This window comes from Ovis aries, chromosome 18, assembly GCF_016772045.2.
Source record: "Ovis aries strain OAR_USU_Benz2616 breed Rambouillet chromosome 18, ARS-UI_Ramb_v3.0, whole genome shotgun sequence".
Lineage (NCBI taxonomy): Eukaryota > Metazoa > Chordata > Mammalia > Artiodactyla > Bovidae > Ovis > Ovis aries.
Genome location: NC_056071.1, coordinates 23,648,794 through 23,673,065, shown reverse-complemented (window position 1 = coordinate 23,673,065; position 24,272 = coordinate 23,648,794). Strand labels below are relative to the sequence as shown.

At 44.6% G+C, this 24,272-nt stretch overlaps 1 long non-coding RNA gene across 1 annotated transcript in view; it reads left to right on the top strand.

Moving 5' to 3' along the window:
• The window catches only part of LOC121817089 (uncharacterized), a 33,754-nt gene extending 10,514 nt beyond the window's left edge, over nucleotides 1–23,240 (top strand). Inside the window, exon 2 of the long non-coding RNA XR_006056828.2 lies at nucleotides 17,740–23,240. This is a non-coding gene — a long non-coding RNA (uncharacterized LOC121817089). The remainder of the gene's footprint in view (nucleotides 1–17,739) is intronic.
• The last annotated feature ends 1,032 nt before the right edge of the window (nucleotides 23,241–24,272 follow it).

The window sequence follows — 24,272 nt, the reverse complement described above, 5'->3', positions numbered from 1 at the left end:
GTTGACTCATTGGAAAAGACTCTGATGTTGGAAGGGATTGGGGGCAGGAGGAGAAGGGGACGACCAAGGATGAGATGGCTGGATGGCATCACTGACTCGATGGATGTGAGTCTGAGTGAACTCTGGGAGTTGGTGATGGACAGGGAGGCCTGGCGTGCTGTGATTCATGGGGTCACAAGGAGTCAGACACGACTGAGCGACTGAACTGAACTGATGTTTATTAAGAACTGTTACAAACTCTTGTTGTCTTTTAGATTGGGATTCCTCCTGTAATAATTAGGGATGTTGAGCAACTTGTCCTGTGGCCCATTGTTTTTTTTCTCTTAAAGAGTGTGAAGAAAATTTACCTGTTTGTTCCATTAAAGTGCTGGACTCAATATGACAGCAAATTTGGAAAACTCAGTAGTGGCCACAGAACTGGAAAGGTCAGTTTTCATTCCAATCCCAAATGACGACAATGCCAAAGAATGTTCAAACTACCACACAATTGCACTATTTTCACATGCCAGCAAAGTAATGCTCAAAATCATTCAAGCTAGGCTTCAACAGTACATGAACTGAGAAATTCTAGATGTATAAGCTGGATTTAGAAAAGGCAGATGAACCAAAGATCAAATTGCTGACAGCCATTGGATCATAGAGATTTGCAAATTTGCTGTCATATTGAGTGTAGCACTTTAACAGAATCATCTTTTAGGATTTGAAATAGCTCGGCTGGATTTCAATCACCTCCACGAGCTTTGTTCAGACGTTCAGTCGTTTCCAACTCTGCAACCCCATGGACTGCAGCACACCTGGCTTCCCTGTCCTTCACCATCTCCCAGAGTTTGCTCAAACTCCTGTCCATCGAGTTGGTGATGCCATCTAGCCATCTCGTCCTCTGTCATCCCCTTCTCCTCCTGCCTTCAATCTTTCCCAGCATCAGGGTCTTTTCTAATGAGTCGGCTCTTCACAGCAGGTGGCCAAAGTATTGGCGCTTCAGCTTCAGCAATTTCGTTCCAATGAATATTCAGGATTGACTTCCTTTAGGACTGACTCGTTTGATCTCCTTGCTGTCCAAGGGGCTCTCAAGAGTCTTCTTCAACACCACAGTTCAATTGCATCAGTTCTTTGGCGCTCAGCCTTCTTTAAGGTCCATCTCTCACATCCATACATGACTACTGGAAAATGTATAGCTTTGACTATATGGACCTTATCTATTAGAGACAGACATTTTTGTGTATGTTAGAGATACAGATTTCTGTGTATATGTGGAAGAAAGGGAGGGAGGGAGATAATCCTTGGGTTTATCTATTGCAGATTCACATTTCTATATTTATGTTAGTACAAAATATAGAGGCTGCACTCTCAGGAAGGAGGCTTCAGCTTGGGGAGTCTACCCTGTATCCTCGGGGCCAGAGGGTCAGGCCACCAACGTTGGGGTGCACTAGGGATTCTGGTCCCAGCCAGAAGAAAACAGATAGTACAGGTCTAAGAGACCCTAACACTATGAAGTGTGTCTCTGTGAAGGGCACCCTGCCGGGCCATCTCACCCCACTGCAGGCCAGCCCTGGGACTCAGGCTTCCTCAGGTCCAGGGATAGGATAAGAGCCCATGTCTCAGAGGTCAGAGGGAATAAAGCAGGCATTACTTTTCTTTCCTTTTCCTTAGTCTCATTCCAGTGCTCTGTTGAAGTCTAGTCAATGTGCAGTTTTGTGCTTGCCCTCAGCATACAACGAACTGATTCAGTTATGACAGATACATTCAGCATATGTAGCTGTTTTGGTTTGATTTTTTTTTCCATAGAGTTCTTTGAACAAGGTCCAGTAAAGTTCTCTATTCTGATCATCAGGTCCCTGCAGACTATTTATTAGAGATACAGATTTTTTGTACACGTGCAAGGAACCAAGGAAGTAAATAGTCCTTGTAGATTATCTATTCCAGCAACGGATTTCTATGTCTGTGCTAGAGATAAATACTTCTGTGTATATGTGAAAGGAAGGAAGAAAGAAACCAAGGAAGGAAGGCTGGAAGTAAGCCCTGTGGATTAGCTCATACAGATACAGGTTTCTGGATATATGGTAGATACACAGACTTCAGTGCCTATGTGAAAGGAAGATAGGAAGGACGGAAAGAAGGAAGGAGGAGATAATCCTTGTGGATTATGGAGACACAGATTTCTGTGTACGTTAGTACTGAACTCCTAATTCATCCCTGGCCCTTTCCTTTTTCTTTTTTTTAAAACTACTTTGAGTTGGTATTCTCAGAGTCTCTTTTTGTAAAATTAGTTCCCCCGTATCTCTCTTTTATTTTAAATTTTGTGTAGAAGGGTAAGTTCAGTCACTCAATTGTGTCAGACTCTTTGGGACCCCTGGACTGCAGCACACCAGGCCTCCTTGTCCATCACCAGCTCCTGGAGTTTACTCAAACTCATGTCCATTGAGTCAGTGATCCCATCCAACCATCTCATTCTCGGTCGTCCCCTTCTCCTCCCACCTTCAATCTTTCCTAGCATCAGGGTCTTTTCCAAGGAGTCAGTTCTTCGCATCAGGTGGCCAAAGTATTGGAGTTTCAGCATCTGTCCTTCCAATGAATATTCAGGACTGATTTCCTTTAGGATGGACTGGTTGGATCTCCTTGCAGTCCAAGGAACTCTCAAGTGTCTTCTCCAACACCACAGTTCGAAAGCATCAATTCTTCAGTGCTCAGCTTTCTTTATAGTTCAACTCTCACATCCATACATGACTACTGGAAAAACCATAGCTTTGACTAGATGGACCTTTGTTGGCAAAGTGATGTCTCTGCTTTTTAATATACTGTTTAGGTTGGTCATAACTTTTCTTCCAAGGAGCAAGCATCTTTTAATTTCAAGGCTGCAGTCACCATCTGCTCTGATTTTGGAGCCCAAAATGATAAAACCTGTCACTGTTTCCACTGTTTCCCATCTATTTCCCAGGAAGTGATGGGATCAAATACCATGATCTTCGTTTTCTGAATGTTGACTTTTAAGCCAACTTCTTCACTCTCCTCTTTCACTTTCATCAAGAGGCTTTAGTTCCTCTTCATTTTCTGCCGTAAGGGTGGTGTCATCTGCATATCTGAGGTTATTGATATTTCTCCCGGCAATCTTGGTTCCAGCTTGTTCTTCATCCAGCCCAGCGTTTCTCATGATGTACTCTGCATAGAAGTTAAATAAGCAGGGTGACAATATACACCCTTGATGTACTCCTTTCCCTATTTGGAACCAGTCTGTTGTTCCATGTCCAGTTCTAACTGTTGTTTCCTGACCTGCATACAGGTTTCTCAAGAGGCAGGTCAGATTCCCATCTCTTTCAGAATTTTCCACAGTTTGTTGTGATCCTCACAGTCAAAGGCTTTGGCATAGTCAATAAATCACATAGTTTTCTGGAACTCTTGCTTTTCAATGATCCAGTGGATGTTGGCAATTTGATCTCTGGTTCCTCTGCCTTTTCTAGATCCAGCTTGAACATCTAGAAGTTCACGGTTCACATACTGCTGAAGCCTGGCTTGGAGAATTTTGGGCATTACTTTGCTAGCATGTGAGATGAGTACAATTGTGCAGTAGTTTGAGCATTCTTTGGCATTGCCTTTCTTTGGGATTGGAATGAAAACTGACCTTTTCCAGTCCTGTGGCTACTGCTGAGTTTTCCAAATTTGCTGGCATATTGAGTGCAACACTTTCACAGCATCATCTTTCAGGATTTGAAATAGCTCAACTGGAATTCCATCACCTCCACTTTCTTTGTTCATAGTGATGCTTCCTAAGTCCCATTTGACTTCACATTCCAGCATCTCTGGCCCTAGCTGAGTGATCACACCATCGTGATTATCTGGGTTGTGAAGATCTGTTTTGTACAGTTCTTCTGTGTATTCTTGCCACCTCTTTGTAATATCAACTGCTTCTGTTAGGTCCCTACCATTTCTGTCCTTCATTGTGCCCATCTTTGCATGACATGTTCCCTTGGTATCTCTAATTTTCTTGAAGAGATCTCTAGTCTTTTCCGTTCTATTGTTTTCATCTATTTCTTTGCATTGATCGCTGAGGAAGGCTTTCTTATCTCTCCTTGCTATTCTTTGGAACTCTGTATTCAAATGGGTATATTTTTCCTTTTCTCCTTTGACTTTCACTTCTCTTTTCATAGCTGTTTATAAGGCCTCCTCAGACAACCATTTGGCCTTTTTGCACTTCTTTTTCTTGGGGATGGTCTTGATCACTGTCTCCTGTACAATGTCATGAACCTCCTTCTGTGGTTCTTCAGGCACTCTGTCTATCAGTTCTAATCCCTTGAATCTATTTGCCACTTTCACTGTATAATCATAAGGGATTTGATTTAGGTCATACCTGAATGTTGTTCAATTTAAATCTAAATTTTGCAATAAGGATTTCATGATCTGAGCCAGTCAGCTCCTGGTCTTGTTTTTGCTGACTGTATAGAGCTTTTCCATCTTTGGCTGTTAAGGATGTAATCAATCTGATTTTTACTGTTGGCCATCTGGTGATGTCCATGTGTAGAGTTTTCTCTTGTATTGTTGGAAGAGAGTGTTTGCTATGACCAGTGCAGTAGAATGGTTATCATCTGCTATTTTCTTCCTCTCTTTCTGACTTCATTTAGTGTATGGTCCTCCAAGGTCTACTGTTATGGCAACCAGGGGCGTAATTTCATAATTCCAGGAGCAGTTTTTAATGGCTGAGTAATAGTCCATTGATATATATACTACGCCTTCTTTAAGCTTTCATATCTCAGTGGATGTTTTCCTAGGTCTGCACTTGGTTGTTGTAAGTGGTGCTGGAGTGAAAGTAGCGTGCTCGTCTTTTTGAATGATGGCTTTAGTTTTGGAATATAAGCACAGGTGAGGGTATGTCAGATTCTAGGCTTAGCTTTTTGAAAGACTTTTCTCTAGTATGTAAAGGCTGGCCTTCGTAGAGGCTATTTGCAACGTCCATTCCACTGACCTTGTTGGAAGGGGATTCCATCATCTGCTGACGCTCTCCCACATTTATTGTTTGTAGAATTGTGAGGATGACCATCGTGATGGGTGGGATTTGATATCTTGTTGTTTTAATTGGCATTTCTTCTATAATAATTAGGGATGCTGAACATCATGTCCGGTGGTCATTCGGATTGTTTTTTGCATTTTTTACCTTAAAAGGGTGTGAGGAATATTTATGTGTTGCAACTGCCTTCTGGAAGGGCAGTTGTTTTTGGAATTTATTTCTGTAGTGCCCATCCCAGGAACTTTCCCCAGGGCAGCTGTCATTAATAGCTCTCCAGGTCTTAGTTGGAGGTGACAGTGAGCCCTACTGATCAAGTTGTAGTTACAAGAAATGTCCATAAGGTGGCAGTACTTCTTCATGCCCAACACTGGCTCCTTTGACAGCCAGAACCTTAGGGAATGTTGGCTTCCTGAGCTGCAAATTAAAGGGCAATGTGCCTGAGCCAACACCCAAGGGCTTGTATCTCAGTACTTCTTCCCCCTAAAGCTTCACCCCTCCCCTCCAGGCTCATTCCAACCTGGGCCACAGCCCCTGCTGAGGGGCCTAGGAGGCTGCACTTTCAGGAAGGAGGCTTGAATTGGTGACCCCAGCACCGGGAGACTTGGAGGCTAGGTGACTTCTCCAAGGTCCTAGAAGTCAGAGGGCTGAATTATCATCGTTTGGTTTACTAGGGATTCTGGTGCCCATCAGGGCAAATAAGACAGAACAGGTTAAAGAGAGGACTCAATTCAGGATGCTCTGCTGGGCTGTTGGACCCCATTCTTGGCCAATCGTGGGTTCCGAAGCTGCTCAGACTCCAAGAATGGGATAGCAGCCCAAGTCCGGGAGGTCAGAGAAATAAGCTAGGCATTGATTTTCTTTCCTTTTCTCACTGCTAAGTGGGAATATAGTTGATTTGCCCTTTTGTTCTTGGCAGTATATAGCCATTTGATTGAGTTATGGTATATATTTACATATAGAATCGGTTCTTTTTTGAATTGTTTGCCATATAGCTTATTGCAGAATTTCGAGCAAAGTTTCCTGGCCTGAACATTGGGCGTTTGTGGAGTACCAGTTAGATATACGTACATGTGTCAACACGGAAGGAAAGAGAGAAGGGGGTAATCCTTGTGGATTATCTATCAGAAATACAGATTTCTGTGTGTACATTAGTTCAGTTCAGTTGCTCAGTCGTGTCCGACTCTTTGCGACCCCATGAATCGCAGAATGCTAGGCCTCCCTGTCCATCACCAACTCCCGGAGTTCACTCAGACTCACGTCCATCAAGTCGGTGATGCCATCCAGCCATCCCATCCTCTGTCATCCCCTTCTCCTCCTGCCCCCAATCCCTCCCAGCATCAGAGTCTTTTCCAATGAGTCAACTCTTCGCATGAGGTGGCCAAAGTACTGGAGCTTCAGCTTTAGCATCATTCCTTCCAAAGAAATCCCAGGGCTGATCTCCTTCAGAATGGACTGGTTGGATCTCCTTGCAGTCCAAGGGACTCTCAAGAGTCTTCTCCAACACCACAGTTCAAAAGCACCAATTCTTCGGTGCTCAGCCTTCTTCACAGTCCAAATCTCACATCCATACATGACCACTGGGAAAACCATAGCCTTGACTAGATGGACCTTTGTTGGCAAAGTAATGTCTCTGCTTTTGAATATGCTATCTAGGTTGGTCATAACTTTTCTTCCAAGGAGTAAGCATCTTTTAATTTCATGGCTGCAGTCACCATCTGCAGTGATTTTGGAGCCCCTAAAAATAAAGTCTGACATTGTTTCCACTGTTTCCCCATCTATTTCCCAGGAAGTGATGGGACCAGATGCCATGATCTTAGTTTTCTGAATGTTGACTTTTAAGCCAACTTTTTCACTCTCCTCTTTCACTTTCATCAAGAGGCTTTTGAGTTCCTCTTCACTTTCTGCCATAAGGGTGGTGTCATCTGCATATCTGAGGTTACTGATATTTCTCCTGGCAATCTTGATTCCAGCTTGTGTTTCTTCCAGTCCAGCGTTTCTCATGATGTACTCTGCATATGAGTTAAATAAGCAGGGTAACAATATACAGCCTTGATGTACTCGTTTTCCTATTTGGAACCAGTCTGTTGTTCCATGTCCAGTTCTAACTGTTGCTTCCTGACCTGCATACAGATTTCTCAACAGGCAGGTCAGGTGTTCTGGTATTTCCATCTCTCTCAGAATTTTCCACAGTTTATTGTGATCCACACAGTCAAAGGCTTTGGCATAGTCAATAAAGCAGAAATAGATGTTTTTCTGGAACTCTCTTGCTTTTTCCATGACCAAGCGGATGTTGGCAATTTGATCTCTGGTTCCTCTGCCCCTTCTAAAACCAGCTTGAACATCAGGGAGTTCACGGTTCACGTGTTGCTGAAGCCTGACTTGGAGAATTTTGAGCGTTACTTTAGTAGCATGTGAGATGAGTGCAATTGTGTGGCAGTTTGAGCATTCTTTGGCATTGCCTTTACCGAACTCCTAATTCATCCCTGGACCTCTGCATCTTTTTTGGAATCCTTTGCCTGTGCTTGAATCTCAGAGTCTCTTTGTGTTGTAAATTACTTCCTCTGTATCTCTCTCTCTCTTAAACATTTTCTCTAGAAGGGACATGATCTGCTATTTTCTTCATCTGATGCTGACTTCGTATAGTGAGTTCTCCTCCATAGCCTATCCATGTGGGGACCATTGGCATAAATTCATAATTTCAGTTGTGGTTTTTGAAGTATGAGTAATAGCCCATTAAACATATATATCACATTTCTTTAAGATTAAGTCTGTAGAACTTTTCTTGGGTCTGTGTTTTGGCAATTAGAGGTACCACTGCAGTGAACATTGGGGTTCATGTGTCATTTTGAGTGATGGTTTTTTCATAATAATGGCAAAGGTGTGGGTATTCAAATCCGTGATTTAGCTCTCTGGAAGTTTATTGTTCTGACCTCTGGAGCCTGTATATTCAAGTTGTTGCCAAAGTCTATTCCCTGGGGACATGAAGAGGGGGTTCCATCATCTCCCTTCAAGAAGCCAGTGGAAACAGGTAAATTTTGCTCTCACCCTTTAAGGGAATAAAGAAAAAAAAAACACATAAAAACCAATCAGTGAGAAAACAGGATGTTCAGCAACCCTAATTATGACAGGAGGAATGGCAATCAAAATGACAAATAAGCAAATCCAATCTGCAGCCTGGCCATCCTGACTATCTGCAAACAGTAAATGATGGAGAGAACAGGGAGGTGATGGAATCCCCCCCCCCGCAAGTGCTATGGGAGTGGGTATTGGCAATAGACCCTAGAAATGACAGCCTCTACAGGCCAGAACTAAAAATTTCAAGAGATGTAAGCCTAGGATTTTAATATACACATGTGGGCCTCTGTTATGAGAAACCATCACTCAGAATGACACATGCACCCCAACATTCACTGCACTGAAGCATAAAACAGCCAGAACAGAGACCAAGATGAAGCCCATGGACAAATCAAATCTTTCAGAAATGTGTGCATATACACAGTGGGCTTATTACTCAGACTTGAAAAACTGGCACGAAAATCACCAAAATAGGCCAATGGTTTCCCCTAGATGGGGCCTTTGAACAACAACATTAAGTGAAGCCAGCAATTAACAAAAATGGCAGACATCATCCCTTCCAGGCAAAATAAGAAAGAGGTACAGGGAAAGTGATGTAAGACACAGAAAGAAAGTTTGACTTTCAAATACAAAGAATTCCAATTTAAAAAAAAAAGGGGGGGGGGAAGGGCAGGGATGAATTAGAAGGTTGCTACTAACCCATAGACAAAGATCTGTACCAGTAATAGATAATCCACAAGGATTATCTCCTTCCTTCCATGTATGCCCTGAAATCTGTATTTCTAACATGCTTGTTGTTGTTTAGTCGGTAAGTTGTGTCTGGCACTTTGCAACCCCATGGACTGTAACCCACAGGCTCCTCTCCAGTGGGATTTCCCAGGCAAGAATACTGGAGTGGGTTGCCATTTCCTTCTCCAGGATCGCTAACATACCCAGAGAAATAGGCATCTCTATTAGCTAATCCACAAGGATTCTCCTCTGCCTGCCTGCCTTCCTAATTCATTCCCGGTAGTTTCCTTTTATTTATTATTTTTTGGAATCCTTTGTGTTAGAGCGGCAGATTCTCCTTTTGTGTTGCACACTACTTCCCCTGTACGTCTTCGTTATTTTGCCTAGAAGGGACATCATCTGCCATTTTCTCCCTCCACTGCTGGCTTCACTTTAGTGTATAATGCTCCAAAGTCCATCCCACTGCAGCAAACGCTGGGCTGCATGAATCATTCTGAGTGATGGTTTTTCGTAACAGACGCCCAAGTGTGGATATTAAATTCCTGGGCTTAGCTCTCTTGAAATTCTTAGTTCTGGCCTGCAGAGGCTGTCCTTTCTAGGGGCTGTTGCCAATGTCCTTTCCCACGGCTCTTGTCGGGGGTTTCCATCATCTCCCTACTGTCTCCACCGTTTACTGTTTGCTGACAGTCAGGATGGTCATTCTGTCAGATGGGATTTGATTTCTTGTCGATCTGATTGCCATTTCTCCTGTCATAATTAGGCTTGCTGAGCATCTTGCTGATTCGGTTTGGTGTTTTTATCTTTTTTCCTTAAAGGGTGTGAGGAAAATTTACCTGTTGCCATTGGCTTCTTGAAAGTTGGCTGTTTTGGGAATTTATTTCTGCAAAACCTGCTGTGACGGCCTTAGGCAGCACCACAGGCCTTGTAAACCTGAGGTGCAGTTAGAACCCGGGGTCATGTTGTAGTTACAGGGAATGTCCACAAGGCGGCAGTACTTCATGTCCAACTCTGTTTCCACCTGCAACCAGAGCCTATGGTTTCAGAGCACAGGTTTCAGTGGCTACGTGAAAGGAAGGAGCTAATCCTTGTGGATTATCTATTTCAGACACAGATTTCTGTGTATACATTAGTACTGACCTCCCAATTCATCTCTGACTCTACATTCCACCCCTCACCCCCGCCCCGCCTTGGAATTCTGGGTTTGTGTTTACATCTCAGAGTCTCTACGTTGTAAACGATTTCCTCTGTCTCTCCTTTTTTCAGTTTCGCCCTCCAGGACATCTGCTATTTTCTTCCTCTGTTGCTAATTTCTCTTAGCGTATTTTCCTCCAAGGTCCATCGCTGTGGGGACCATTGGCCTAATTTCATAATTTCATTGTTGGTTTTTCAAGTCCGAGTAAAAGCACATTTTCTATATGTAACCACATTTGTTTGAGATTTCATCTGTCATTGGCCCTTATCTTGGGTGTCTTGGCAATTGGAGGTACCACTCCAGTGAATGTTGGGGTGCATTTTTCATTTTGAATGATGGTTTTTCTTAATATAGGCCCATGTGTGGGTATCAGAATCCAAGTTCAACTGCCTTGACATTCTTTTTCTGGCCTGTGGAGGCTGTCCCTTCACGGGGTTATTGCCCATGTTTATTCCCAGGAAATGTGAAATGGGGTTCCTTCATCTTGTTGCAGGGAGAAAGCCAATTCTGACTCCATGTTGAAAACTGTTTTTTTGACTTGCTTTTCATTACTTACTATAATCATACTCAATGGCCTGCCTGGAGGTCCCTATCCCCTTTCCTGACTGTAAACTAAAGTCCCTTTGTTCAGTTCAGGGAGAGAGAATTTGTTCCTGCCCACCTGGAGATAGAAGAGATTAATATACCCCTTCAGAAGGGTTTTCATTCCCTTGGAAAAGTTTTGCAAGACTGGAGACTTTCTCACTTTACTTCCCCACTGCATCTCCCTCTCCTCCTGCCTTTTGACTTTAGTTACTCCTTGCTTCTTTCTCTCTGGTCTGTAAAACAGCCTGGCATCCACACCCTGGCCATTTTCTTGGTCTGCTGGCTCCCCGATTAAAGTCCCTTCCTTGCCTCAACATCTCCTCTCTCGGATTCATTGTCTATCGTGCAGTGAGCAGAGTGAGCTTGGACTCGGGAACAATTTGGCTTAGCCAGTTAGGAGCCTTACTGCTCATGGCTAGCTGGCCCCAGTCAGGGAATACTGGGGCAAGACCCTAGCGGCTGCTGGGACCATTTGTTGTCCTGAAGTTCTTTCCTTCAAGATTCCACGAAGTGGCACCAGCTACCCCCAGCACTCGGCAGCTGAGACAAGGAACCGATAAATTTCTAGAGTCGAGGGACTCAATTTCGTTTGTAAGGTAAGTATACGCAATTTGATAGCTGGTTCAGCCAGTATGATATTTTGTGTGTCTTTTTGTGTTACGAGCCAATGGGCTCGATTTTGGAGGGTAAGTCACTCTGGTGAGCACACGGGAACACAGTTTCCCCTCAATCTGGTCTTTTCCTTTATGGAATAAGCATATTTGGTTGGGTACCCATTTGCAGAGAGGAGGCGGTGTTGGACTCTACCCTGAACCGGTTCATTGGGAATTAGTCCTCGTGGGGCGTGCCCACCCTAGTTACAATTACCTCAATTGTAGGGTAAATTTATTTACCTGACTTGGGAAGTGGCCCAGTTGGAACCAGTTCATTTGGGAGGTAAATCTTGTGGGGGTGGGTAGCCTAGTTGGAATTAGTTCATTTGTTTTATAGGGTAAATCATTTACCCGGTCTGGGAATCAGTTCATCTGGATGCATCAATGCTGAATCTGTGCCAGTTTTGTTGGAATTTGTCTGGGTCTTCTGGGTTTGGCATTATACTGTGGATGAAAGTGGGAAAACTTTCAGCAATCACAAAGGAAAGATCTTTGGGGTGCACATTAGATATGTTAACATCAGAAGAACAAAGCCCCTGAATGACTCAGAAATAAACAATCTGGCCTCATAGGTACAGACCAGGTTAGCATCAGCCTATAGACCTCATAATTCCCACAGGCTGAGTGTCTGCCTAGAGGCCTCTCAGACACACACGATCCGAGCGTCAGCAGAGATGCCAGTATATGGGCACAGCATCTGCCCAGGGCCTCACAGACACACACAAGCCGGGCACCTGACCACAGACCTCATAGTCATGCATCCGGTGACCATCCCACTAACAGTCTCAGTGGCAGAGGCGTGCTACGTGTTGTCCTCAGTTCAGTTCAGTTCAGTCGACCCCATGAATCGCAGCATGCCAGGCCTCCCTGTCCATCACCAACTCGCGGAGTTCACCCAAACTCATGTGCATCGAGTCAGTGATGCCATCTCATCCTCTGTCGTCTCCTTCTCCTCCTGCCCCCAATCCCTCCCAGCATCAGAGTCTTTTCCAGTGAGTCAACTCTTTGCATAAGGTGGCCAAAGTATTGGAGTTTCAGCCTCAGTCCTTCCAATGAACACCCAGGACTGGTCTCCTTTAGGATGGACTGGCTGGATCTCCTTGCAGTCCAAGGGACTCTCAAGAGTCTTCTCCAACACCACAGTTCAAAAGCATCAATTCTTCGGCACTCAGCTTTCTTCACAGTCCAACTCTCACATCCATACATGACCACTGGAGAAACCATAGCCTTGACTAGATGAACCTTTGTTGGCAAAGTAATGTCTCTGCTAGCATAGTAATATGCTAGCTAGGTTGGTCATAACTTTCCTTCCAAGGAGTAAGCGTCTTTTAATTTCATGGCTGCAGTCACCATCTGCAGTGATTTTGGAGTCCCCCAAAATAAAGTCTGACACCGTTTCCACTGTTTTCCCATCTATTTCCCATGAAGTGATGGGACCAGATGCCATGATCTTAGTTTTCTGAATGTTGACTTTTAAGCCAACTTTTTCACTCTCCTCTTTCACTTTCATCAAGAGGCTTTTAGTTCCTCTTCACTTTCTGCCATAAGGGTGGTGTCATCTGCAGTCAGCAAAAACAAGACCAGGAGCTGACTGTGGCTCAGATCATGAACTCCTTATTACCAAATTCAGACTTAAATTGAAGAAAGCATCTTCCTAGAGGCCTCTATATACACACAGGCTCAGCATCTGTCTGGATGCCTTATACTTACACAGGAGCTGAACATTAGCCTGGAGGTGGCTAGATAGAAGTGAGCTGAGCCTCTGCTTAGAAGCCTCATAGTCACAAGCTGAGCATCAGCATAGAGGCCTCTAGTTAGATACAGGCAAGCTTCTGCCCAGGAGCCTCATAGAAACACTCAAGCTGAACATCAGCCTAGAGTCCTCTAGAGAGAACCAAGCTGAGTGTCTGTCTAGAAGCCTCCTAGTCATACACGAGCTGAGCATCAGCCTGGAGACGTCTACGTGTACAGGAACTGAGTATCTGCCTAGAGGCCTCCTAGACACAAGATGAAGTGCTGCCCCCTAGAGATCATTTCCTGTCACAGCAGCCCTCAGGAAAGGTCCTGCCACAGGTATTGCAGAAATGAATTCCAAACACAACGGACTTTCAAGAAGCCAGTTTCTAAGGTCAATTTTCCTCATACCCTGTAAGAAAAAAAAAATAGAAAAGAGAACCCAAATGGCCAAGGACAAGATGCTCAGTGTCCCAAATTATTACAGGACTGATGCCGATCAAAACAACAATAAAAAAAATCAAATCCCATCTGACAGAATTGCTATCCTAACTGTCTGCAAAGAGTACATGGAGAAGAGAGCCAGGAAATGATGGAACACCCCTTCACATTCCCTGCAGACAGACACTGGCAGCAGTCACTTGAAGGGACAGCCAAAAAACGTCGAGAGAGCTAAATCTAGGATTCTAATACCCACACCTGGGCCTACATTACAAAAAGCCGTTATTCAAAATGACACATGAACCCCAACCTTCACTGCAGTGGTGCTGCCAAGACACAGACCCAAGAAAAGGCCCACTGACGGCTAAACAAATGTGGTGCATATATAGAAGGGGCTATTGCTCAGACCTGAAATATCACCACTGAAATAATGCCAGTGGTCCCTACAAGGATGGCCCTTGGAGGAAAGTACAGTAAGTGAAGTCAGCAACAGAGGAAGAAAATAGCCGATTATGTCCCTTGGGGGCAAAATTGAAAGAAAAAAGAAAGATACAGAGGAAGTAATTTACAACATAAAAAGAAACTCTGAGATTCAAACACAAAGAATTCAAAAAAGAAAGCAAAGTGCCAGGGATGAATTAGGTTGTTACTACACTATGCAGAGAAATTCTATATCTATAATAGTAATCCACAAGGATTGTCTCCTTCCATGTATGTACTGAAATGTGTATCTCTGTCATTGTTGTTTGGCCTCCAAGTTGTGTCCCACATGTTGCAAACCCCGTGGACTACAGCCCACCAGGCTCCTCTGCCCATGGAATTTCCCAGGCAAGAATACTGGAGTGGGTTGCCTTTTCCTTCTCTGATATCTCTAACATACCCACAGAAATATGTGTCCCTATGAACTAATACATAAGGATTATCTTTCGCCTTCCATACTTCCCTTCCTTCCATTCATTCTTCTTTCCCTTGTTCTGGACACATATACAGAGAAATATTTATCTCTAACATATACAATGAAATCTGTAGCTGTAACAGATAATCCACAAGGATTATTGCCTTTCTTTGCTGCTTGCATATGTACAAGGAAACTGTACCTCTAATAAATGTCCCATGGGGATCTGATATTCAGCACAGAGAACTTTACTCAACTTTGTTCAATAACCTCGATGGCAAAAGAATCAATAAAAAATACTAAAGCCTATATGTATATGCTGTAGCTGAATCAGTCCATTGTACCCTGCGGACAAGGACAAAACTGCAAACCAACTAGATTTCAACATAGCATCAGTGTGAAATTAAAGGAAAGAAAAGTAATGCTGAGTATCTGCCTAGAGTCTATAGATGCTAGTTTCTTCCCTGCGACCTGCTTGACTTAGGATGCTATTTGAATCCTGGCACCTGAGTAGACTTCAGTTCCAGGGCTGGATTGGAGTGGGGTTGAGACAGCCTAGCAGGGTGTCCTTCATATTAGCCCCCTTAAACCTGCACTGTCTGGTTTGCCCTGGCTGGGGCCAGAATCCCTAGTGCACCCAAATCCTAATAGGCTGACCCTCTGACTTAGAGGAACATGGAAAATCACCCAGACCCCAGGTCTCCTGGTGCTGGGGTCCGCAGCTCAAGACTCCTTGAGAGTGCAGCCTCCTAGGCACCTCAGCAGGGAGCGGTGCTCCAGGTAGGCACGAAGCTAGAGGGGAGGGAGGGGTGAAGCTTCACGGGGAAGGAGTCCTGAGATACAAGCCCTTGGGTGTTTACTCAGGCACATTCCACTCTAATTCACAGCCCAGGAAGCCGACTTTCCCTAAGGTTCTGGTTGCAGGTGGAGCCAGAGTTGGGCGTGAAGAAGTGCTGCCGCCTTGTGGACATTTCTTGTAACTACAACTTGCGCATCAGTGCTGACTGAAAATAAAAGTGAAGTCATTCAGTCGTGTCCGGCTCTTTGTGACCCCGTGGACTGTAGCCTACCAAGCTCCTCTGTCCATGGGATTCTCCAGGCAAGAATACTGGAGTGGGTTGCCATTTCCTTCTCCAGGGGATCTTCCCAACCCAGGGATCAAACCTGGGTTTCCCACATTGGAGGCAGACGCTTTAACCTCTGAGCCACCAGGGAAGCCTTCAAAAGGCCCGTGGGGCAGTTAATGACAGCTGCCCTCAGGAAAGGTCCTGCCACAGGTATCGCAGAAATGAATTCCAAACACAACCGACTTTCAAGAAGCCAATTTCAGAGGTCACCTTTCCTCACACCCTTTAAGGAAAGAAAAAAAGAAGAGAGAGAGAAAGAACCCAAAGGGCTACAGGGCAAGATGTAGAGAAGAGCTGAGAGTCTTTCTAGATGCCCATAGTCTCACAGGAGCTGAGCGTCAGCCTTGAGGCCTCTAGAGAGACACGAGCTGAGCGTCTGCCTGGAGGTGTCATAGACACAAGGAGCTAAAAGTCTGTCTCGAGGCCTCATAGTCACACACGAGCTGAGTGTCTACCTAGAGGCCTGTTCTTGCCTGGAGAGTTCATGGAAAGAGGATCCCAGTGAGCTTCAGTCCTTGGGGTCCCATAGAGTCAGAATAGATACTTCAGAAGGACATAATGTTCAGCACAAGGAGTTTTCTGGACTTTGCTTAATAACCTATCTGGCAAATGATTGAAAAAGAACGGATATGCAGTATGTATATGGCATAACAGAATAAGGAGCCTGTATACTGACAATAAGGACAAAACTGCAAATCAAATATAGGGCTACATTGTTTCAGCATTAGGTTAAAGAACAGAAAAGAGTGATGCCTCTTTTATTCCCTCTGATCTCCCTGACATGTGCTGTTTGCCATACCTAGACCCTGAGCAGGCTTGGGTCCCATGACTGGACTGGAGAGGATTTGAGAAAGTAGGACCAGGTATCCTTAATTTTGAGTCCCCTCTTAAACCTGTACTATCTGGTTTGCCCTGGTTTCGACTATAGACCCTAGTGCATCAAAAATGGTAGCCTGACCGTCTGACCACAAGAACTTTTGAAAAGTCACCTGGCCTGCAGGTCCCCTGGTGCTGGGGTCTCTAGCTGAAGCCTCTTTTCTGAGAGTGCAGCCTCCTAGATATTTCAGCAGGGAGCAGTGCCCCAGGTTGGGATGAGTCTGAAAGGGAGGGGTGAAGCCTTAAGGGGAAGAAGTAGTGAGACACAGGCATTGAGTGTTTGCTCAGGCGAGTTCCACTCTAATTCTCAGCCCAGGAAGCCAACTTTCCCAAAGGCTCAGTTTGCCTGAAGAACCAGAGTTGGACATGAAACAGTGCTGCTGCCTTTTCCTATAACTACAACTTAAACATCTTGCTTACTGACAACTCCAACTGACAAGTTCTGTGAGGTTGCTAATGATAGCTGCCCTCAGGAAAGGTCCCGGGGTAGGTATTGGAGAAATAAATTCCAAACATGACTTTCAAGAAGCCAGTTGCAACAAGTACATTTTCCTCACACAATTTAAGGATGAAAAATAATCCCTAAACGGCCACAGGACAACATGCTCAGTATCCCTAATTATTACAGGAGAAAAGTCAATCAAAATAGCAAGAAATCCAATCACACTAGTCAGAATGGCCATTCTAAGAAGTCCACAGACAATAAATGCAGTAGTCAGCTGGAAAGAGATGTAACACCTGCCTCCTCTACCCGACACAGTGGACACTGGCAACAGTCACTGAAAGGAGAGTGTCTGCATGTCGGAAAAAAACTTTCAAAGGAGCTAATCCTAGGATCTGACATACCCACACCTGGTCATATATCTCAGGAAAACCATCATTCAAAAAGACAGATGCACCCCACGTTCACTTCAGCACCACTTACAGGAGCCAGGAAACAGCCAAGCAAATGTCCACTGACAGATTAAAATCTAAAGAAAAAGTGGTGCATGTATACAATGGACTATTACTCAGCCTTGAAAAGCCACCACTGAAATTATGAAATTATGCCAAAAGTCACTACGAGGAAGAACCTTGGGGGATCATACACTAAGTGAAGTCAGTGAGACAGAGGAAGACAAAAGCATATGACATCCCTACAGGCAAAATTTTTAAAACATATGAAGGAAAATCATTTAAAACTCAAAAAACTTTCTCTGAAAATTCAAACACAAACTAACAATCCCCCAAAAGTAACAGTAAAGGGGCAGGGATAAATTCAAAGGGTCACAACTAACAGACACGGGAATCTGTATCTGTAATAGGTAATCCACAAGGATTATATTTTTCCTTTCCTCCTTCCAAATTACACAGAAATCTGCATATCAACATATACACAGAAAATGATGCCTGCAATAGATAAGTCACAAAGATTATTTCCTCCCTTCCTTTCACAGATACAAAACATCTGCATCTCTAAAGATAATCCCGATGGACATGATTTTCAGCAGATGATACTTTCCTCGGCCTTCTGAAATACCCTCTGTGGAAAATGAATCCCTCAAGCAAGAGATATGCTGTAATGTGTATGTCATAATTGAATCAGGCGGCTGCCCACTGACAAGAAGCACAAAACTGGAGAGTAAAGAAAAGTAAAAGAAAAGGGATGTCCATTTTGTTACCTCCAGCCTCCCTGACTTGGGCTGCTATCCCATCCCTGGAACCTGAGCAGGCTTGGGTCCCACTGCTGGACTGGATGGGGCAAATAGCTGGACAGGGTGCCCTTAATTGAGGCCCCACTTAAACCTGTATGGTCTGGTTGGCCTGGCTGTGAACAAAGTCCCCAGTGCACCCAAAAGATGGTGGCCCAACTATCTGACCACCAGGACCTTGGAAAAGTAACTTAGCCTCCAGGTCTCTGGTTGATGATGTCCCCAGTTCAAGCTTCCTTCCTGAGAGTGCAGCCTTCTAGGCACCTCAGCAAGGTGCTGTGGCCCAGGTTGGGAGGAGTATAGAGGGGAGGGGTGAAGCTTTAGGGGGACGAGTAGTAAGACACAAGTCCTTGGGTGTTTGCTCAGGCACTTTCCACCCTAATTCACAGCCCAGGAAGCTGGTTTTCCCTAAGGATCTCATTGCCCAGTGAAGCAGGGTTAGGCATGAAGAATTACTGTTGCCGTGTGGATATTTCCTATAACTAAACTTTGACGGTCAGTGCTTAATTGGAGGTTTAATTCACATGCCTGGGGTCTGTTAATGACAGCTGTCCTCAGGAAAGGTCCTGGGGTGGGTACTGCAGATATAACTCCCAAACACAGCTGACTTTCAAGAAGCCAACTGCAACAGGTAAATTTTCCTCACACCCTTAAAGAAAAAAAAAAAAAAACCAAAATGCCCAAAGGACAAGATGCACAGCATTTCTAATTATTACAGGAAGAATGAAAAAATGGCAACAAATATCACCACAAATACCACACCAGTCAGAATGGCCATCCACACAAGTCTACAAGCAATAAATGTAGGAGAGAGCCAGCAGGTGAGGGAACCCCCATACACGGTTGGTGGGAATGCACGTTGGCAACAGTCACTAGAAAAGACAGCCTCTGCATGTCAGAAGTTAAAGTTTTAAGATAGTTAAACAAGGTCTGACATTCCCACACTTGGGCTATATTCTGAGACAACCATCACTCAAAAAGATACCTGAACCCCAGTGTTAACTGCAGCATTACTCACAATAGACAAGACACAGAAACACAAAATTTCCACCCACAGCTTAAAGCTTAAACAAGATGGTGTACATATTAACCAGGGCCCATTACTTAGCGATAAAAAAAAGCACCACTGAAATTGCGATATTAGGCCACTGATCTCCACAAGGGTGGACCTTGGAGGATCATACGCTAAGTGAAATTTGCAGGACAAAGGAAGAAAATAGCAGACGAAGACCTTCTAGGCAACATAAGAAATGAAAAAAGAACTAATCACAGCACAAAAGGATCCTCTGAGAATTCAAACACAAAAAAAGAATTGAAAAAAAAAAAAAGTGGCCAGGATGCATTCGGAATAGGTTGGGACTAACATATACACAGAAATCTGTTAGTCCAACATATGCCCTGAAATCTGTATCTGTAATAGAAGCTGCACAAGGATCTGATGTTCAGCAAACGGAACTTTCCTGTACCTTCTGCAATAACCATTATGGAAAAAGAACCCAAGAAAGGGCAGATATGCTGTGTGTATACATCATAACTGAAAAAAGCAGCCATACACTCATGACAAGCACAAAACCACGGATCAACTATATTCCAACATGGCAAAAGCATGAGATTACAGAAAAGAAAGGGAAATAAAAGAGGTATCTATTTCATTGCCTCTTGCCTCCCTGAAGTGGGCTCCAATCCCATTCCTGGAGCCTAAGGAGGCTTGGTTCCTATGGCTGGACTGGGGTGGGGTCATGACATCAGAAAGTGTGCCCTTAATGGCACCCCACTCCAGTCCTCTTGCCTGGAAAATCCCATGGGCGGAGGAGCCTGGTAGGCTGCAGTCCATGGGGTCACTAATCGTCAGACACGACTGAGCAACTTCACTTTCACTTTTTGCTTTCATGCATTGGAGAAGGAAATGGCAACCCACTCCAGTGTTCTTGCCTGGAGAATCCCAGGGACAGGGGAGCCTGGTGGGCTGCCGTCTATGGGGTCGCACAGAGTCGGACACGACTGAAGCGACTTAGCAGCAGCATGACACCTAGGACCACACGCCCCAGGGCACCCAGAGAATGGTGGCACGACCCTCTGAGCTCAAAGGCCTGGGAAAAGTCATGTAGCCTCCAGGTCTCCTGGTGCTGTGGTCCTCAATTTAAGGACCCTTCCTGGGACTGCAGCCTCCTGGGCCCCTCACCTGAGGTTGTGTGGCCAAGGCTGGGATGAGTCTCCAGGGGAGGGGAGAAGCTTAGAAGCAGTGAGACACAAGCCCTTGAGTGTTTGCTCAGGCACGTTCCACAGCCTAAGAAGCAGTTGCTCCTTAAGGTTCTGGTTGCAGAGTTGGGCATGAAGAAGTGCTGCCGTCTTGTGGACATGTCCTATAACTACAACTTGTACACCTGTGCTTACTGGTACCTCCATTCACAAGGCCTATGGGGCTGCTAAAGACAGCTGTCCTCAGGAAAGGTCCTGGGGAAGGTATTGCAGAAATGAATTCCCAACACAACCAACTCAAGGAGCCAATTGCAACAGGTGAATTTCCTCAAATCCTTTGTGAAAAAAAAAAAAGGTACTGGAGAAGATGTTCAGCATCCCTAAGTATTATAGGAGGAAAGACAATCAAAATGATAACATGAAACCAAATCCCACTGGTCAGAATGGAGATCCACCAAAGTCTACAAACAGTAAATGTGGGAGAGGGCCAGGAGCTGATTGAATCCCAATACAAGGTTGGTGGGAATGGACATTGCCAACAACCCCTAGAAAAGACAGCCTCTGCATGCCAGGATACAAACGTTTCAAGGGAAACGTTAGCTGCTGCTGCTGCTAAGGCACTTCAGTCGTGTCCGACTCTGTGAGACCCCATAGACTGCAGCCCACCAGGCTCTGCCGTCCAGGGGATTCTCCAGGCAAGAACACTGGAGTGGGTTGCCATTTCCTTCTCCAGTGCATGAAAGTGAAAAGTGAAAGTGAAGCTGCTCAGTCGTGTCCGATTCTTCGCAACCTCACGAACTGCAGCCTACCAGGCTCCCCCATCCATGGAATTTTCCAGGCAAGAGTACTGGAGTGGGGTGCCATAGCCTTCTCCAAGAAAAGACAGCCTCTGCATGTCAGAATACAAACATTTCAAGAGAGCTAAGCCTAGTATATGACATCCACACCTGGGCCTATATTCCCAGAAATCTATCATTCAAAAAGACACATGCCCCCCAATATTCACTGTTGTACTGCTTATAATAGCCAAGATACAGAATGACAAAATGTCCTCTAGCAGACTGAAGCTTAAAGACATGTGGTGAATAAATACATTGGACTATTAGCCATGAAAAAGCAGCACTGAAATTATGAAATTATGCCACTGGTGGCTACAAGGATGGATGTTGGAGGGTCACACACTAAGTGTATTCAGGAGACGGAGGAAGAAAATAGCATATGATGTTCCTTCCAGTCAAATAAAAAAGACACAAAGAAACTAATTCACAGCACAGAAAGAGACTCTGAAAATTCAAACACAAACAAGGAATTCCAAAGAAAAGAAACAATAAAGGGCCTGGGGCTAAATAGGAATTCAGAACTACATATACACAAAAACCTGTGTCTCGAACATATATACAGAAATCTGTATGTGTAATAGATAACTCACAAGGATTATCTTCCTTCCTTCCACATGTACACAGAAAACTGTGTGTCTAACATATACGCACAAATCCATATGTCTAACATATACACAGAAATCTATATCCGTAAAAGATCATACAAAGGATTATCTCCTTTCTCCTTCCCTCCACATATAGAAAAAATCTGTACCTCTAATAGATACTCAGCTTCCCTGGTGGCCAAAGGGTTAAGAACATGCCGGCAATGAGGTAGATGTGGGCTCAACCCCTGGGTCCAAAAGATCCCCAGGAGAAGGGAATGTCTACCCACGCCACTATCCGTGCCTGGGGAATCCATGGAAAGAGAAACCCTGGGCTATACTGTCCTTTAGGTAACATAGAGTCCAAAAAGATACTCCAGAAAGGCATGATGTACAGCACCCTGTCCAATAATCTCCATGGCAAAGAACTGAAAACAAGATCTATGCTGTATGTATATGCCATTACAGAATCAGGAAGCTATACACCGACGAGAACAAGACTGCTAATCAAATATAGGGCAACACTGTATCGGCATGAGGTTAAAGGGAAAAAAGCAATGCCTATTCCCCACCCCCAGCCTCCACCCCCCACACACACTGATCTCCCTGACCTGGACTACTTTCCAATCCCTGGAACATGATCAGGCTCAGGTCGCATGACTGGACTGGAGAGGGGTCGAGCCAGTTGGGGCAGGTGCCCTTAATTGAGCCCCTCTTAAACCTGACTGTCTGGTTTGCCCTGGCTGGGACCATAAGACCCTAGTGCCCCCAGAGGATGGTGGCCTGACCCTCTGGCCACGAGGACCTTGGAAAAGTCACTTAGCTTCCATGTCTCCTCATGTCGGGGTCCCCAGCTGCAGGCTCAGCAGGCAGAGGTGCCCCAGGCTGGGATATGAAAGGGAGGGGTGAGCCTTAAGGGGAAGAAGTAGTGAGACACAAGGCCCTGCGAGGGGGTAACAGGCAGGAAGGCCAGGGCTCTCCAAACAGAGGAAACAGGCTGCAAGTGTCAGACTTTTTTCTCTCTCTCTTAAGCAGCAGGAGGAAACAAATGTCAGATTTTCCCCCCTCTCTGTACAAAATTAAAATGAGATTCCTCCTAAAATTCTGTGTTGCCATGACGACACCTGGCTCCACCTGAACTCGATTTTTCTCAAATCTTGAGCTAACCAATGTGTTTTTCTTATGGAAATGTTTGTCTTAAGCCATGTTAATGAACTATGTATTTACCCTAGACTCTGTCTTTCTTCAAGTCTGTTAAGACTCAGAACCAATAATGGCTCAACAAACCTGTATGTTTTACTCATACAATGCTCGCCTAATCTATGTTAATGAAACTACGTATTTGCTTGGAAACCTGTCTTTCTTCAAGATTCATGTCGATTGTTTTATGGCCCGGGATGACTCACCTTGTGCCAATGTTATCTCAAAATGCATGTTGCGGGTGAGGGGCCTGGTGCCACTCTGAGTTTTGAGACATCTCCTTTCTCTAATGAACAGCTTGTTGATAGGTATATAATATCCAGCTGAAGACTAGCAGGGGGCACTCTTTCTGTCCCCTTCTGATGTCTATGTCCGAAGCTTTCTCTATCTCTTCTATACTTTAATAAAACTTTATTACACAAAAGCTCTGAGCAATCCAGCCTCATCACTGGCCCCAAATTGAAATCCTCTCCTCCGGAGGCCAAGAATCCTGGCATCTTTCATGGCTCAGCAACAACCTTTCACTGAGATGTTTGCTCAGGCACATTACACTCTAATTCACAGCGCAGGAAGCCAACTTTCCTGAAGTCTCAGTTTGCCTGAAGAACCAGAGTTGGACATGAAACAGTGCTGATGCCTTGTGGACATTTCCTGTAACTACGATTTAACCACCTTGTTTATTGGCACCTCCGATTGACAAGGCCTGTGGGGTTGCTAATGACAGTTGCCTTCATGAATGGTCCTGGGCTGGGTATTGCAGACATAAACTGCAAACACAATGGACTTTCAAGAAGCCAACTGCACCTGGTAACTTTCCTATACACACTTTAAGGAGAAAAAAAGAAAAGAAACAATCCACAAAGGACCACAGGACAAGATTCTCAGCATCTCTAATTATACAGGAGGAAAGTCAATCAAAATAACAAGAAATCTAATCACACTGGTCAGAATGGCCATTCTAAAAATTCTACACACAATAAGTGCAGTAGAGAGCTGGCAAGAGATCTAACGCTCCCTCCCCCCATCCCGACTTGGTCTGTGGTATGCACGTTGGCAACAGCCATTGAAAGGATAGCCTCCATGTGCCAGAACAAAAACATTTCAAAGGAGCTAGGCCTAAGATCTGACATGTATGGGACTGTATCCTGAGAAAACCAGCATTCCAAAAGACACGTGCACCCAAACTTTCACTGTAGCACTACATACCGCAGCCAAGACACAGATTCAAGAAAACGTCCACCAACAAATTAAAGATTAAGAATGTGATCCATATACACACTCGACTATTACTCAGCCGTGAAAAGCCACCACTGAGATTATGAAATTACGCCATCTGTCACTACAAGGATGGACCTTGGAAGATCATACACTAAGTGCAATCAGCTAGACAGAGGAAGAAAATAGCACATGACAGTCCTTCTGTGCAAATGAAAAGAGATACACATGAACTGCTTTA